Genomic DNA, 15,293 nt, shown 5'->3' on the forward strand with positions numbered 1-15,293 from the left:
CCATTGTGAGAGACACTTTGTACTTTACCAACAGCCTGATCTGTCCCAGAAAAGTCGGGACATCTCCTTTCACTGAGCAACCAGCTCCACACCCACATTATAGTGGGTCTGCAGGTTTGGGGGGAAACCTGACCTGCCAGTCACTGCCAGGAAGGGGTACAGCCCAGGCCCCAAGGACCTTCCTGCTCTGTGGAAGTTACCTGCTTGGCTGACTGACAAAATCCTCACAATCTGCTTCCAGAAAAACTCAAGACTGCTACGTACTGCAGAGCTCAACAGAAACAGGCACGTTTCTCCACTGAGCCAAACCCTGCACCAGCTCCTGTAGCAACATTCTGGGTCTGTGGACCTCATTATGCAGAGAAAGGAATCCTTCAGATAGCTCAGATACGCTCTCCTCTTTTCCCTCCTATTAAAGTCCTAAGATCCATTCCTGTGGGACCCTGATGGCAGTATGGACCTGGGCAGGGAGACTACCTACAGACAGAGACTGAGCGGCGTTTTCATTTGTGCCAAAGGGACTTAGGAGCACAAATCCCATTTCAAGAGAACATCACTTGGGTGCTCTGAAAATTCCACTAACTGCATTCTCTGTACTGGAGGGACCAGAGATTGGAGCAAAGGGAGAAAACTCCTAGTAGATCTCCCACTAGGACACATGCGATTGTCCTTCAAAGTGGCCACCACTGTCCCCTGGCAGTGAGCTCTGACATTAGCCACATAACCTTTCCACTGGGTAGACCCCAGAGACACACATCAGCCATTTGAAAATGACAGGCTAGGAGGTTCTCTCTCCCTTTGATTCTCGTTGGAGAAGGCTATCAAATGGCAGGACAGCTTAGGGTCAATCTTGAGGGCTGGCTCTGGACAAAGGACCTCTTTGGGAAACGGGTTATAGTGTTCACAGCCCCAATTCTAGGGGCAGAGAGAGCAATGAAGACTCCAAACGTAGGGGAGGGGAGATAAAGAGACACTCCCTTCGTGGTGCAAATGCATGTTCCCTGAGAGCTGTGGGGACCAGATCCAGGTGCCAGGGGCTGAGATGGACTGACACTGCCAGAGAGCTGCCTTCTGTGCTAAGGATAGTGAATAACCGCAGGGATCTTTCTGCACAGGACAGGTACAGTTGCACCTCCCCCTGGAGGCAGGAAAGCCTCCTTCCCAGCTGTCCAATTAGCACATGGTAAATGGAACTCTTCACTCCACAATGCCCCTTGCTCATGGAGGGAAAGCTGGGCCTTGGGCTCCATCCACCTCTACCCTGCCTCCTCTCCAAGGACCAAGCCCCAGGACTGAGCACCCCCCTCAGATGGACGCTACAACCTTTGGGGGCGCCAGCGAGTGCTCTCCAGCTTGCATATGAAAAGGCATCACTCCTCAGCCACCAGAGAGGTGACTGCAGAAAGGCCCCTCCTGCCGGGGAGCGCTGGAAGTGCCGATCTCAGAGCAGTGCCGTTAGTCAGACAGGCACCATCCCTGTTTGCTCCCAGGAGCAGAACTGTGTGCGTGGCTGGCAGACTCTTCTGATCAGGACACAGCAGTAACTCCTCCATGTGAAACCGTTGGGGAGCGTCTGCCACTGCTGTCTCTCAGTGGTCCCCCACTGTGGCAGCCCAAGAAGCAGTAGATGGGGATGCCTTCCTGCCAAGGTTCCTTTCATGGCAAGCCCTTGGTGAATACTCTGGGAGCAGTGGCCAGAGCAAGAGGAAAACCCCGTGCCGGAAATGCTATCTTCCTAAAGTAAAGCACAGGGGCCTGTGTGGCATCAATAAATGGTGATATGGAGGAAGCGTCCTTCTCATCTCTAGGCAACAGGGAAATCATCTGGGTTGGCTGGCGCCTGAGTAGCTTCGGGGATCTTGTGTTAAGTAAGGCACTTGACGAGAAGCTAGGAGGTCTGGTTCTAGTCCCCGCTCTGCCGCTGGGCGAGCTTGAGCAAATCACTTCCCCTCCATGCCTCTGTTTCCCCATCTGTAAAATGGGAGTAACAAGACTTCCCCACCCCACAGAGACAAGATGCTCAAATACTTCAGGATGAATCCCTATTGCTCAAGACCAAGCCAGTGGCTCAGGCACTAGACCATGGTAACGTAAATGCCATGGTTTTGTAGCTGTGCATCCTTAGATTTCTATCAGATCCAAGTTCTCATTTGCAGGTTTTAGTGACTACTTTACTAACTCCTCATATCCATACTCGAGGAGTAATGAAGTCCCAGGATGCACCGAAGGCAGCACCTTCCTCTTTCAGAGATGAAGGGGAAACAGAAGGCTAGAAGGAAGAAACAGATGCTTTCCAGAGTCCCTCACACCACCACCTTCTCTCTCCAGGCTACGTCACTGCAATAGAAGCCCACTCGAAGCACTGCTATTAGACAGGAAGCCAGCAGCACGACAAAAAAGGAGGAAAGGGAAAAAAAAAGAGTCAGGACGACAAAAAAGAGTTTGCAGGGCAGATGGTTCCACCTAGGACTCTTTCAGGGCCGAGTTCAAACAGACGTGAAACCCAGGTTGAGGCCTCACAGCTGTCTGACCCCCATCACCACTGGAGCTGAGCACCTTGCCCTCTTTAACGCAATAGGTGTTAACCTGCACCCACACCATAAAAAAGGGAACCATCGCCTCTTTGCCGAGCTCACTGACCCAACTCTCAGCGGCATGAAGCCTCCAAGTTCTCTCCTGATCAATCTTTGACCTGACGTCAGAGCCAACACCACTCTAACTTTTTGCTAGGACTAGTTTAGAAGGTTAGGTCTGTGCTATTTATGGACAAACTAAGGAGGCCAGACCAGATGAACATGTAACAGGTCACCATGTTCTATTAAGAAAGGTGGGGGTCACCACAGCTGGGAATTTAGGGGAGATCTGCCCCAGGGCCCTAATCTATAGCAGAGCCAAGAACTGAACTCAGATTTCCCAAGAGCAGTCCCGTACTTTACATCCCATCAAGCCCAGGACAATCTCTAGCAGTTGGAAATAAAGAAGCAGAAGAGGAATAAAAGGCAGGTGGCACCAGAATTGGTTAATTGCAAAGAGAAGCCTCTTGAGATGCAGCCTGTGTACTACCAGGCACATGGTAGGTCATCCATGACTCACTGTTCATCTGCACAGATGACTGCAACTGTAACAGTAGCACATGCCACAGCTCAGGAAGGAGACAGGTAAGTGCAGGGGGTTCAGGGAGGCATAGCTTTATTGTGAAGGTGAGAGAAACTGGGTAAGGACCTGCTGCCAGCTTACAGCAAACACATCAGGTGCTGACTGAGGAAACATAATGCTGCTTCTACTTCCAAAACAACTTTGTCTTTCAAGCAGTGTGATCTTTTTAGAGCCACAGGAGCTAAGTGGAGCCCAATGTAGGAATATCTATTGTTATCTGCACAGCTGCTGTGACAGATAAGAGGCCAGCACAAGGGAACTCCAAACCGGCAGCCTTTTTGCATAACATGGAACCTCACAAATGCTCAGTACAGTTACATACATTCTTCACTTACATGGGAACTGCTGTTGTATGGGTTTCCACATGCTCTGAGAAACGTTAAAAAACACAGGCAATTCCCAGGCAAAAACCTCTGTTAAAAGGGAGTGTGACAGGGTTGGGCCAGATGGCTACAGCAGAGTGATTTTTTCATATTTTTGTATATTTATTTCTACAACCATGATGGCTAAAAAACACACTATTTCATTTCAAACAAAATTGTACAATTAGGAACCACTGAATGTTCCCCACAACACACAGTTTTTTAACAGTTGTAACTTCTCTTCTTCCCCCTCACCTACTATTAAGGATAGATTGCACAAAGAAGAACTTCTCCGATAGATAGCAGTACATGAAGCTGTAACAATCTGCTCATCGAAGGCAGATATATTAGCCCCAGGTTAAGTAGGTCCCTTTTCCCTGGGTAAGGTAACAGGGAAGGTTCCAGAACAATCAGGAACTTTCTGGAAACAATTAAGGCAGACAGGCTGATTAGAACACCTGCAGCCAATCAAGAAGCTGCTAGAATCAATTAAGGCAGGCTAATCAGGACACCTGGATTTTAAAAGGAGCTCACTTCAGTTTGTGGTGCGTGCGAGGAGCTGGGAGCAAGAGGGCTGAGAGTGAGAAGGCGTACTACTGGAAGACTGAGAAGTACAAGCATTATCAAACATCAGGAGGAAGGTCCTGTGGAGAGAATAAAGAAGGTGTTGGGAGGAGGCCGTGGGGAAGTAGCCCAGGGAGTTGTAGCTGTCGCACAGCTGTTACAGGAGCCACTGTAGACAGCTGAAATCCACAGGGCCCTGGGCTGGAACCCGGAGTAGAGAGCGGGCCTGGGTTCCCCCATCCCTCCATCCCCCCAACTCCCTCCCTGATACTGGAGGAGTTGAACTGGACCGTGGGTTCCACCAGAGGGGATGGTCTCTGGCCTGTTCCCCGATCCACTAGGTGGATCAGCAGAGACTGTGGGGATTGTTGTTCTTCCTTTCCCCATGCTGGCCAGTGATGAGGCTAACTGAGTGAACGGCAGATTTGAGCCACAAAAGTGGCCAAACTGAGGGCTGCCATGAACCTCTGAGGTGAGAAAATCCGCCAATAAGCGCAGGACCCACCAAGGCAGAGGAGGAACTTTGTCACAGGAGATAAGGTTGAGCAGATGCATCCCAACCATTACCTAATACTGTCTGTGAGCTCCCAGCATATGGAGAGTTAACAGAAGATGTCTTAGTCAGAAGAACGATCAGTGCTGTCCCCAAACAGATCAGGCAGGATTTGAGGGGTGGGGGGAGAGCGCATTGTTCTTATTTTCAGAAGCAAAGGATAAAATCTTCAGACTTGGGTTTCTCTAGTTAGCCAGCTCAGAAGTGGCCTGTTTTTCAGAGTTGCCCAGCTGCCATTAAAGTTCGGCCCCCTATCAGCCCCACATTGCAGTTTGGAACGAGCTGCCCCTGGGATCTCAATCTTGCTCTCTCCATGTCTTTCAAGTGCTTCTACCTGCACGTCTCCTGGAATGGAACCATGAGTTTCACTTCACTTTAGAGAAGATCACCAGGCTACAACACCCCCTGTTTACCAACCATATTACCTCAACCGGACCAACTGGCTTTGGGTCTGGCTGTAGACTTCTCAATGGGAGCTTGTGACCAGTAAGAATCAGCAGTGACTCAGGATAGCTTCATCAAACCTAAGTATGATTTATTGATTCACAGAAACTTACGCTGAGAGAAACAAGGCAGACTGTCATTCATAGGCGTGTAGGACACACAACTGCAAGGGCCCTTCTGGGTGACCAAGTCCAGTCCCCTGCTGTCGCAGCCAACCCTGTCATAGAATCCCATTCATAAATGTCATTTCAAAATTCCTTTTTCATCCCTGGGTTCCTGGGCCTGGTCCAAACTGGGTTATTCACCGTGAGGTCAAGGTTGGACTTCACAGCAGTAGGTTCTCTGTTTTGTTCTGTAACTACCAGTGAATAGGTGGGAATTAGAATTGTTAGTCTCATCTGCCTATGTGCTTGCTAGTGTCTGTCTATATGAGGCATTTGTGTGGAATAGCTAGGGTATGAATCTGGAGCATAAGAGCTATTTCACACTAACTCCCTGTGTGGACACTCTTATTCCGCACTACAAATGCCTTTGTGCACTTTAGCTTAATCCACTAACCACACAAGGCATGAGTGTGGAATAAGAATGTTCACTTGGGAAGCTAGTGCACAACAGCTATTGTGGGCTATTTCCCTGGGTTGACAAGCTTTCAGCATCTGCTGGAATTTACCCTTCTTGATCCCATAACCCCCAACACAAGAGCAAACAAACAAGGACATAATTTTCATAAAAATACTACAAATATCGAACACATTCTTCACATCCCATATATACACTGAGCAATGGGGGAGGTAGTTGGGATTTTTTGACAGCCTTTCATGACTACACCCTCAGAGAGAAAGAACCGTGTTCCAAAAATACCCTCGGATGGAAAGGAGTAGCCAAAGCAGGCTCATCTATTGCAACAGGTCTACAAGAGTCACCGCCGCCTTATGATCAATAGTACTGAAGGTAGATCTAACTAGTTCAGCATGGACACCTGATTTTCATCTCCTCTCCAAGTGAAGATCATCTACCAGTCTCTAAGCCATGCCCACATCTATTCCCAGATAAACAAAAATCTAGGAGTTCTGAAGCTGTTTAGACACAGCAAGAATTTTCTTGCCACAATGCCAAGAGATACCTAAGATTACCATGGAGGAAGTTACAGGTCACTTACAAGACATGATTGCAAGTTCAGGGAAAATTACTACTCAGGTGACATAATCCAGGCCACCTCCTGCATTACACTTCTTTAGCCTAAGCCACCCCACATCAGCCAGGAAGGTAGGTGATTGACCAGGACTGCAAACGTGAATTGTGATCGTTCAGAATCCTCTCCCCATCCCACTAAGTTTAGAAACCATCCTGGAGTAATAACCTCACTTTCCTCACATGTGCCACAGGGGAAAAGGGAAAAGGATTACATATAGTAAGAGCCACAACTTCCAAAGGAAGATCTATGATATGTTGCAAACCCAGGAGTTTCTGATGTACCGGGGGCTGCTGCAGGAATCCATCATTGTGAAATCTTTTGGGAAACCATACAGCTTTGTCAGGCAGAAAACTATCACTACGGAGTTCCTGAAAGAGTTCCAGGCAGCGTCACTGAAGCTTTCACAACTTAGTCACTCGGGTCAGGAATGAGACAGCAGGCCTGTATGGGATTGTTCTGCACTTGGTTCCCATGAACAACCCCCCTGAAAGCTACCAGAGTTGGAATGCAGGTCATGAGGATAATGCACTTAGCTCTTTACCAGCTCTTTACCAGCTTTGTCCACCACCACCACCTCTCCTCTCACCCCAGCTCCTTGAACTTAAAGTTTTATGGCACTGAGGAACTCAGCATCCCTGGGAGGCAGGGGTTGTCTCCAAACAACCTAGGGAAGCTGGTCTCAGGGGTTAAGCAGCTTCCCTAGGTCTGTGACAGAGCTGGGAATGCAACACAGCCCTTACTACCCACTCCATTGCTTTAGCCATGAAACATGGCCTCCTTCTCCTTATAACTTAATGGTGGCAGCAGAGGACTGAGGGGCTGGATGCCTGGGTTCTATTTCTATCTTTGCTACTGACGTTCTGTATGACCATGGGGAAGTCACTGCAGCTGGGATTTTCACTCTTGGGCTCTTTGAAAGTCCCACTCGTGCCTCAGTTTCCCCATCTTTCAGCTGGGTAATGTCCATCTCATAGGCGCGCTGCCAGGCTGGAGCAATTGCTGTTCATCAAGCTCTCCAAGACCTCAGAATGAAAGTTACACTGCTGTTTGCACAATAAAATATTAGAGAAGCTTAGCCTAGAGACACTTGATCATTGCAGTTCTTCGGTGCTTGGAGGCATGGGAATAGTTCCTCCCCAGCTTGTTTGTGTAACACACTGGGCCTGTTTACCTCCCGCAGGACTGAACCCCAGACCTTCAGCACCAGCCCCTACCCTGGAGCTAAAGGAGTCACTTTGCGTAAGTAGCAGGTGGTGTGGTGGAGTCAAAATATCCCCAGGCACCTCTTTGGTCAGGACTTCCCCTAATGGCAGCCTTTGAACTGCTCTGGCCAATTGGTTTTCTGCTTGGTATTTAATAGAGCCAAATGCAAGGTCACACATCTAGGAACAAGGAATACAGGCCATGCCTACAGAGCGGGGCCTGTATCGTGGAGAGCAGTGATTCTGGACAGGATTCAGGGGTGATAGTGCGCAAATAATTGATCAGGAGCTCCCAGTGCCACACTTGGCAAAAAGGGCTAATGTAACCCTTGATTGTGTAAACAAAGGGGTTGTGGGTAGGAGCAGGGAGAGGATTTCACCTCCATATACAGCACTGGGGAGACTTGCCCTGGAACAGCCTGTCCAATTCAGGGGGGTCACATCTTAAAACAGATGTTGAAAAATTTGGAGGTGGTGTAGAAAGGAGGCATGGAAACGTCTGACTCCAGGGCTGGAGAAAATGCCTTGGAGTGAGAGACTTCAAATGCTCAAAGAGAAGATCAAAAGGTGACTCGATGGTGTCTCTTTATGAGGAGAAAATGCAGGATACTCACAGGCTCTTTAACCTAGCAGAGAAAGGCAGAACAAGAACCAATGGCTGGAAGTTGAAGTCAGCCAAATTCAAATGGAAAATAAAGCATAAATGTTTAACAGCCCAGCTGATTAGTCATTGGAGCAACCTGCCAAGGGAAGTGATGGATTGTCTTCAAATCCAGCCTGGCTGCCTTTCTGGAAGACGCTATAGTCAAACACAAGTGCCTGGGCCCAGTGCAGGGGTAACATTGTCTGGCCTGTGCCATACAGGAGGTCAGACCAGATGATCTAACGGTCCCTTCTGGCCTTAAAAACTATTAATCTTGATATTTTAGGGTACCCAGTTCAATAGGTAGGAGGGGTACATGCTTCCTGCTGTGGAAGGAAAGGCATCGATTGGTCTACATTATGTCTGTCTGTGTAGCATATGGACACACCTTAATGCACGTAATCAAACTGGGATGCTCAAAGCAGCTCGCCAGCAGCCAGAGGACTGCACCGAACATGTGTAACTCTAGTACCGTAAATACTCGCAGGCCAGAGGAATTAATTGCAATAATTAGGCTTTTATTGAACGGTGGCTAAACTGAGCCTCTCTCACACCTTTTTGTCACACTAGTTGGGATGTCAGAGTCCCTGCAGAGCTCTGGGGTGTAGCATTACTGGTGGATAAGTGGGGACACGCTGCAGCATGGGTTTCACCGGATCTAACACTCTTCTCCACTAGCTAGAGGAAAAAGCATTTGAAAAGGAAGATTTCTAACCAGAGGAGTGTGGTTCTGGAACAGCCTTCCAAAAGGAAGGTTATTTGTCCCCGCTGCAACTAGTTTGAAGATGGAGCTCGACATGTTTCTGACCAGGATTCTCTGATGAGGTTGGCTGCAATAGCAAAGACTAAATTTGATGACCCTGTAGGCCCGTTCTAGTCCTATGTTCCTAAAAAGGTTACCTTCATACCAGGCAGTTTTAAACGAGCAAACTATTAATTTTAGAGCCTCTTCTGTTTACCAGTTCCATAATAATTAGCTTCTAGTGCATCTCACTGCTCGATCTCAAAAAGAAACACAAGGACTGGCACCCTTGTACAGATGGGGAAACCGAGGCACAGAGGCTTGTTAGAGGTTAATGGTAGAACCTAGAATGGAACACAGGTCTCCAGACATCCGGTCAGGCTTCATGTCATCTCTAAGTCACCCACCACTCCTGAAGTAGGGAAGGATGAGCTATTCCTGTTTTACATGGGGGAAACAAAGCAATGATGTAACTGGTAGAAGTCTGTAGTAGGGCTGGGAATGGAGCCCAGACCTCAAGTCCTGTCTTTTAACCCCAAGATCAGCCTTCCTTTTTTGTGCTTAGAGAAATAAACAAAAAACAGACCAAGTTCAGCTTTGACCTAAAAAATATGTAAGCAACATACTTGTCTTCACACTTAATTAGGCCACTAGCTGGGGACAATCTTGGCACTCCAGCTATTTTCCTTTGAAAATGGTGAAACTGGTGCATGAATATGGAAGGGCTGGAATTCAGCCAGTAATGTTTAAGGGCAGCTGAAAGTTAAACAGAGCATATGCAAATCAGAAAAGGGTTTCAGGAAACCGCCACTCTCTATGACAAACAAGCTAAATAGTGACGTACAAAGGATAACCAGAAGCAAGCTTCAGACACAGAGATTTCACAGGTTCCATTGTTACAACGCAGTGTATAACAACCATGCAGGGTGCACGAGCAAACTAGTATTCAGGCCTGGCTAGGAGGAATCTATGGTGGTCAGGTATAGGGGACATTCTGGTGCTCAGCTCCGCCCACCACCCCAGAACACCTAGATAGACAAACAAATCAACATGAGCTCCCAGTGCGATGCTTGGCAAAGAGGGCCACTGTGACCCGCAGCAGGGAGGGAGCTTTGGATACGGCACTAGTGGGAAAAATACTCGAGTACCGCAGCCAGTTCTGGGGGCCACATTTTAAAAAGGTTGTTGAAAAACTGGAGAAGACACAGAGAAGAGCCACAAAAATGATCTGAGGGCTGAGGAAAGTGCTTGACAGGGCGAGACTTACAGCTCACTCTTTTGGCTTATCAAAATGAAGACAGAGGTGACTATTACAGTGCATAGCTACCTTTATGAGGAAAACAGAGCGGGTAGCAAAGGGCTCTTTAGGCTAACAGAGAAAGGCAGAACAAGAAGCAATGGCTGGAAGCTGAAGCCAGACAAGTTAGAAATCGAGGCACAAGTTTTTAACAGGGACAGTGATTAACAATTGGAACAAACTGCTAAGGAAAGCGGTGGATTGTCCATCTGCTGGTGTCTTCTGATCAAACCTGGCTGCCTTGCTGGAAGATGCTTTAATCAAACACAAGTGACTGGGCTCAATAAAGGGTGAAATTCTCTAGCTTGGGCTATACACGAGGTCAGATTAGAGGATATTGATGCCCCCATCTGGTAGAATTTAAGGCCAGTCTAGATACTTGAGGGGGTTTCCAAGCTTTTAATTCTCAGAGCTCCACATTCCTTCCCAACTCCACCATAACTCGCTCCTTACATTTTTCATTCTGCTGAACACACTTTGCAAACCCCTGCTCTGGTTAAATGATCAGCAATAAGAGTTAATGGTGACATTCAACATTTCACCATTAGGCCCTTTAACTAACACCTGCCTTGAGATTAATGAGAGCATCATGTGGAGCTCAGAGCTACTGTCACCTACTAGCATGCGGAGACAGCACTATACCTGGCTATGCTCGGAGAGATGGGTGCTTGAGAAGTGCTGCTGTGGTCTACCAGCTCTGTCTGACACACACATTCTAGCAGAGTGCCTAGGATGGAAGGCAACAGATGTAAAGAACTCCATTTCCCCAAGGATTAGCCAATGTGATCAGAGAGAACACAGAGTCGAGAGGCTCTTGCCGTCGGAAGCCAGTGGGGTCTTGTGTTTGTTTGTTTAACTCAGTACAAGTGGGCACTTGTCCCATTCAGCCAGCTAAGGAAATCCACAGGCAAGTCTTCACACACTCCGTTGCTGGCGGTGAGCAGCCTTTTCGGTCCCATTTGCATGGAAAAAGGAGGTCTGATGTGCAAACTAAAATAACCAAAGTAAAGACAGACACTTCTGAACATCTTGATTTATGATTCTTGCTTTCTCTCTCGTGGTCATGCTGCTGTACAGAAGAGTAGAGGCGTGTGACTTCCTTAGTACTGCTATGGATGCTAACATATGCCAAGCATATAAAGATGACTGACATACAGAAACAACACCCACTGTGAAGGGTCCTATCTTTACCCCAAGAGCCTTTTACCCAGTCCTTCTATGTGTCAGCAGCTACTGAAGACAGGAAAAACACTATGTTTATTATAATAATCACATATGGCTCTTCCTTTTATGTTGATTTAACATGGTTAAAATGTTACTGTTCAGAAGAGCTACAGGTTTCAGCTTTAGCTTTGTAATAGGCTGTGTTAAAATAAATCTTCCCCAGCTTGATCATTATCTGGTGTCAGCAGGATGCAGACAGATTCAGTTCTTCCCAGAGCGAGCCATTGAGCAAAGCACACACAAACTCACTGGGGATTATCTGAAAATACAAGAAGAGCACAAAGAGAAACATACTGTTCCTCTGCAGGGATGCCCAGCTGCTGTATGCAGGCAGCGTAAACAGAGCACTATGCAAGGACAAGAGTCACAGGAAACCATCACACATTGCTACATTCTGCTCTGCAAGTGAGAGAGCCCAGCGAGTGGTAGGGGTGCTTTTTTTTTTTTTTTTTTTATTGCTAGGTAGAATTGAAAGATGCCACCAGTATGAACAAGCCAAACCAAGTCATTACTTCTCATTGGAAAGCGTTCAGAGATACCACAAAATTCCAAACAGAACAGTCACACATAAGGAACCTGATCTGTTTAAGAGAAGGGACCTGCACACTCCCTTTGTAGTGATTTGTACAAACAGTAGCAGTTAGAGGCCCCAGGCAAAGGGATCTAGACTCCTGAGTCACTTTGGTACTTTGGAAACATTTACTTTAAGTAAGTCAGGGATCGTGCTAAGCTAAGTCAATATAAGTCATTCTTATAACTGGCTGAAGAGTGTCTGCACAAGGAGTCTGCAGGGATTTTGTTAAACTGGTGCAACCTGTGTGTTTAGACAAGGCATTTCATCTGAAGTGACCCCCCTCCACCAATGTGGAAAACCACAGGGCCACATTGGTAGCCTGTGCTTAGTAGTGACCCAGAGAAAACAGAAGCATCTATTACTGGTTACGGCACCAAATAGTGAGTCAGGACCCACGGTTCCATTCCTCACTCTGCCACTGTCACTATGTGACCCTGGGCAAGTTACTTCCCCTTTCCTGCCTCAGCTCCCATCTGTAGAACGATACCTTCCTTCATGACATGCTTGGAGATCTCCAGATGAAAAGCACTGAACGAGCAACATGTATTATCACTGAATCGCCACTGACACACCCAGCAGGCCTGCATCTCCAGAGCCAACAAGAGGCGCAGCAATGTTGGATACGCCTGTTTTTCATGTCTCTCTCTGTGAAAGCTGAGGACGAGGCTACATATCCAAGATCTGACTGCTCTGAGACATCACAACTGCTCAACTCCATGGCTAAAATATTCCATGATCTCTGTGTGCCTTCCATTCATGCTACTATCCCTATTTTCTCCAGCCCGTCTCTTATAGTCCTAACTGCCTTCTGCTGCTATGATCTCCAGTAGCAGCTAAACATAAAAAAATCCCCATATTACCTGTACACATCCTTAAATGCACAATGTCACAACTAGCACGGAAGAGATCATACTGTAGCAAAACACCTGAGATAAAGAGAGGTGTAACCAGTAAATCTTTCCCCTGTTGAGGTTATTCTGCCAGGCAAAGCTTACTGTGTATATGAGTGACCATGCTGCTGTGGAAGTGTTTGTTTGGGGCTGTTCAGTTTCCTCTGAAATAATTTTAAAGGAATCCTCGAACAACAGTAGTTGTGTATTCCATCTGTTTCCAGGCAAAAGTAATGGAGCGAAGGACAAGATAAGACATCACTTGCTGTCATCTGTGGCTTTATTAAGAATTATGCCAACTGTCTTCCCAGAAAAGAAACCCTCCTGAACTTGCAGTCATGGCAGCTGATCACCCATTTAGAAATCAAAGCCATTTTTGATATCTACAGATCATTAGCATAGTTGTTTTGCATAGTGTTGCTAACTCAGGATTTCATCATGCTATTCAATGTTCTGGAGTCACGTTAGTTTGTGACAATTTCAGCTTTCAAAAAGCAAGGCTTCATGGTTATGGCAAAAAGCTTGGAAAATGTGACACCCTAAAGCAGTGTTTCCCGAACGGTGAGCCCTGACCTACCAAGTTACAGGAAGGTTCTAGATGGGTTGCCATAGGCAAACATACATTTGTCCCAGCTTGGTAAAGTGCAGTGGGTTAGAGAGCACATCCACCCTGTATTCACCCTGCAGCAGCGGTTTGTCCAGGCTCCTGGCTCTGGGAATTATGACCTGGTACACAAGGTTGCAGTGTCACTCAGGCCAAACCTAGTGGTGCTGTGATCCCAGGTCATAATGCCCAGGGCGGAAGGCTGGACCCAGCCTTGTGGGAAAGGAGCCACTGCTGTGGGGTAAACTCACTTTCCAACCCCACCGGAGGCAGGGTGTGTGTGTCATGTGGGGTTATGTGCCCACTCGGATTTGCTGCTTGGCTTGTACTGAGCATACTCAATAACACCACTGAAGCTGGCTGCCCTCACTCTGCCCCCCACTATTGGCAGGCCTGGGTCATCTCTGAACCCCACCATAACCCCGGCATCCCCTCCACACCAGGCCGGAGTTAACATTTCAGTGCCAGAGCAGAAGATGCATATATGTAATAGGGTGTTGCAAAAAATGACAAAATGCAGTTGGTGGGTTGCCTTAATACTGTTTGGGAGCCAGTGCCCTAAGAGAGACTACCATGTATTTTAAAAAGCCTCAGGAGTTTGGAGAGCCTGACTCATGATCTTTGAATGCTTGGTATAGGCAGGAGAGTGTGGAAGAGCACGGAGGCCCCAGTCTAGATCAGCACCCCATTGTCCTAGGTGCTGCACAATCACACAGGAAGACAATCACTACTCAAAAAGTCAAATACGCAGAAGTCCAATGCCTGGGTATGGCAAGAAACAGGCACACCGAATGCAGACTGCAAGCAGCACGTGACTGACAACCAAGGCAGATGTACAAGGAGGACCATGAACAAGACAGACACCATTTTAAACTCGCTCCCCAGATCTGAAGGCAGCCTGTTGGAATGAAAGGGAGAGAGCTATTACAGGTTGGGGGTGGGGTCAACAAGCCATTAAATCCATAATTTTGTACAGATCATGAAAAAAAACAGAGATTCAATTTACTTTGCAATTCCCTTTCATTAAGCAGCGTTTAATCACATGTGAAGAAGATACCCAGGACCCCACATAGAAGCCTCATCAGCTAATGAGGAGACTCGCTATTCACAGATCCCTTTTGCTTTGGAGGCCTATAAGGCAGCACCCATACAAACTGATGCTAGTAGCAATAGCGTCACGTATCCACCACTGGAATGGAATTTAATTAACTCTTAGCTTCCAGTCCCAACCCCAGAAATCTGCACCACCACCATCCGCGTGGATCTCTCTCTGCTCTGCTTGGTGGTTAGCTATTTTTCAGATCTAGGGGAAAGTGAACCAGCAACTGTGAATGCTTATGGAAGCGCCCCAGAGACACCCTGCTTGGTTCTTTAGTATTATTTATTGGTACTGTGGTTGTGTCCAGGCAGCCCAGTCATGGACCAGGACCCCGCTGTGCTAGGCACTGTACAAACAAAACAAAGACATTCCCTGACCTAAAGAGCTTACAGCTACTCTGTAAATAAGAAATATCTTTATTGTACTATCAGATGTAGTCAGGTTTGGTTTGTGGTTGCAGTTAAAGCAATATGACAACAGACAAAGATCTAAAAAGATCCAATGGCTGGAAGAAGCAGCTAGACAAGTTCAAGCTAGAAACAAGGTGCAAATTTTTAACGTTAAACTTCCCGACCAACTTCCCAAGGGCTATGGTGGATTCTCCGTCATTGGCAATTTTTAAATCAAGACTGGATGTTTTTCTGAAAGATCTGCTCTAGTTCAAAGAGGAATTAATTCAGTGAAGTTCTATGGCCTGTTTTACACAGGAGGTCAGACTAGATGATCACAATGTCTCTTCTTTAT

At 47.1% G+C, this 15,293-nt stretch overlaps 1 protein-coding gene across 4 annotated transcripts in view; it reads right to left on the minus strand.

The window, feature by feature from the left end:
• Positions 1-15,293, minus strand: part of PACS1 (phosphofurin acidic cluster sorting protein 1) — a 104,273-nt gene that overhangs the window by 48,461 nt on the left and 40,519 nt on the right. The gene's annotated exons all lie outside the window — the stretch shown is intronic.

Source organism: Lepidochelys kempii, chromosome 7 (genome assembly GCF_965140265.1).
Source record: "Lepidochelys kempii isolate rLepKem1 chromosome 7, rLepKem1.hap2, whole genome shotgun sequence".
NCBI classification, from domain to species: domain Eukaryota; kingdom Metazoa; phylum Chordata; order Testudines; family Cheloniidae; genus Lepidochelys; species Lepidochelys kempii.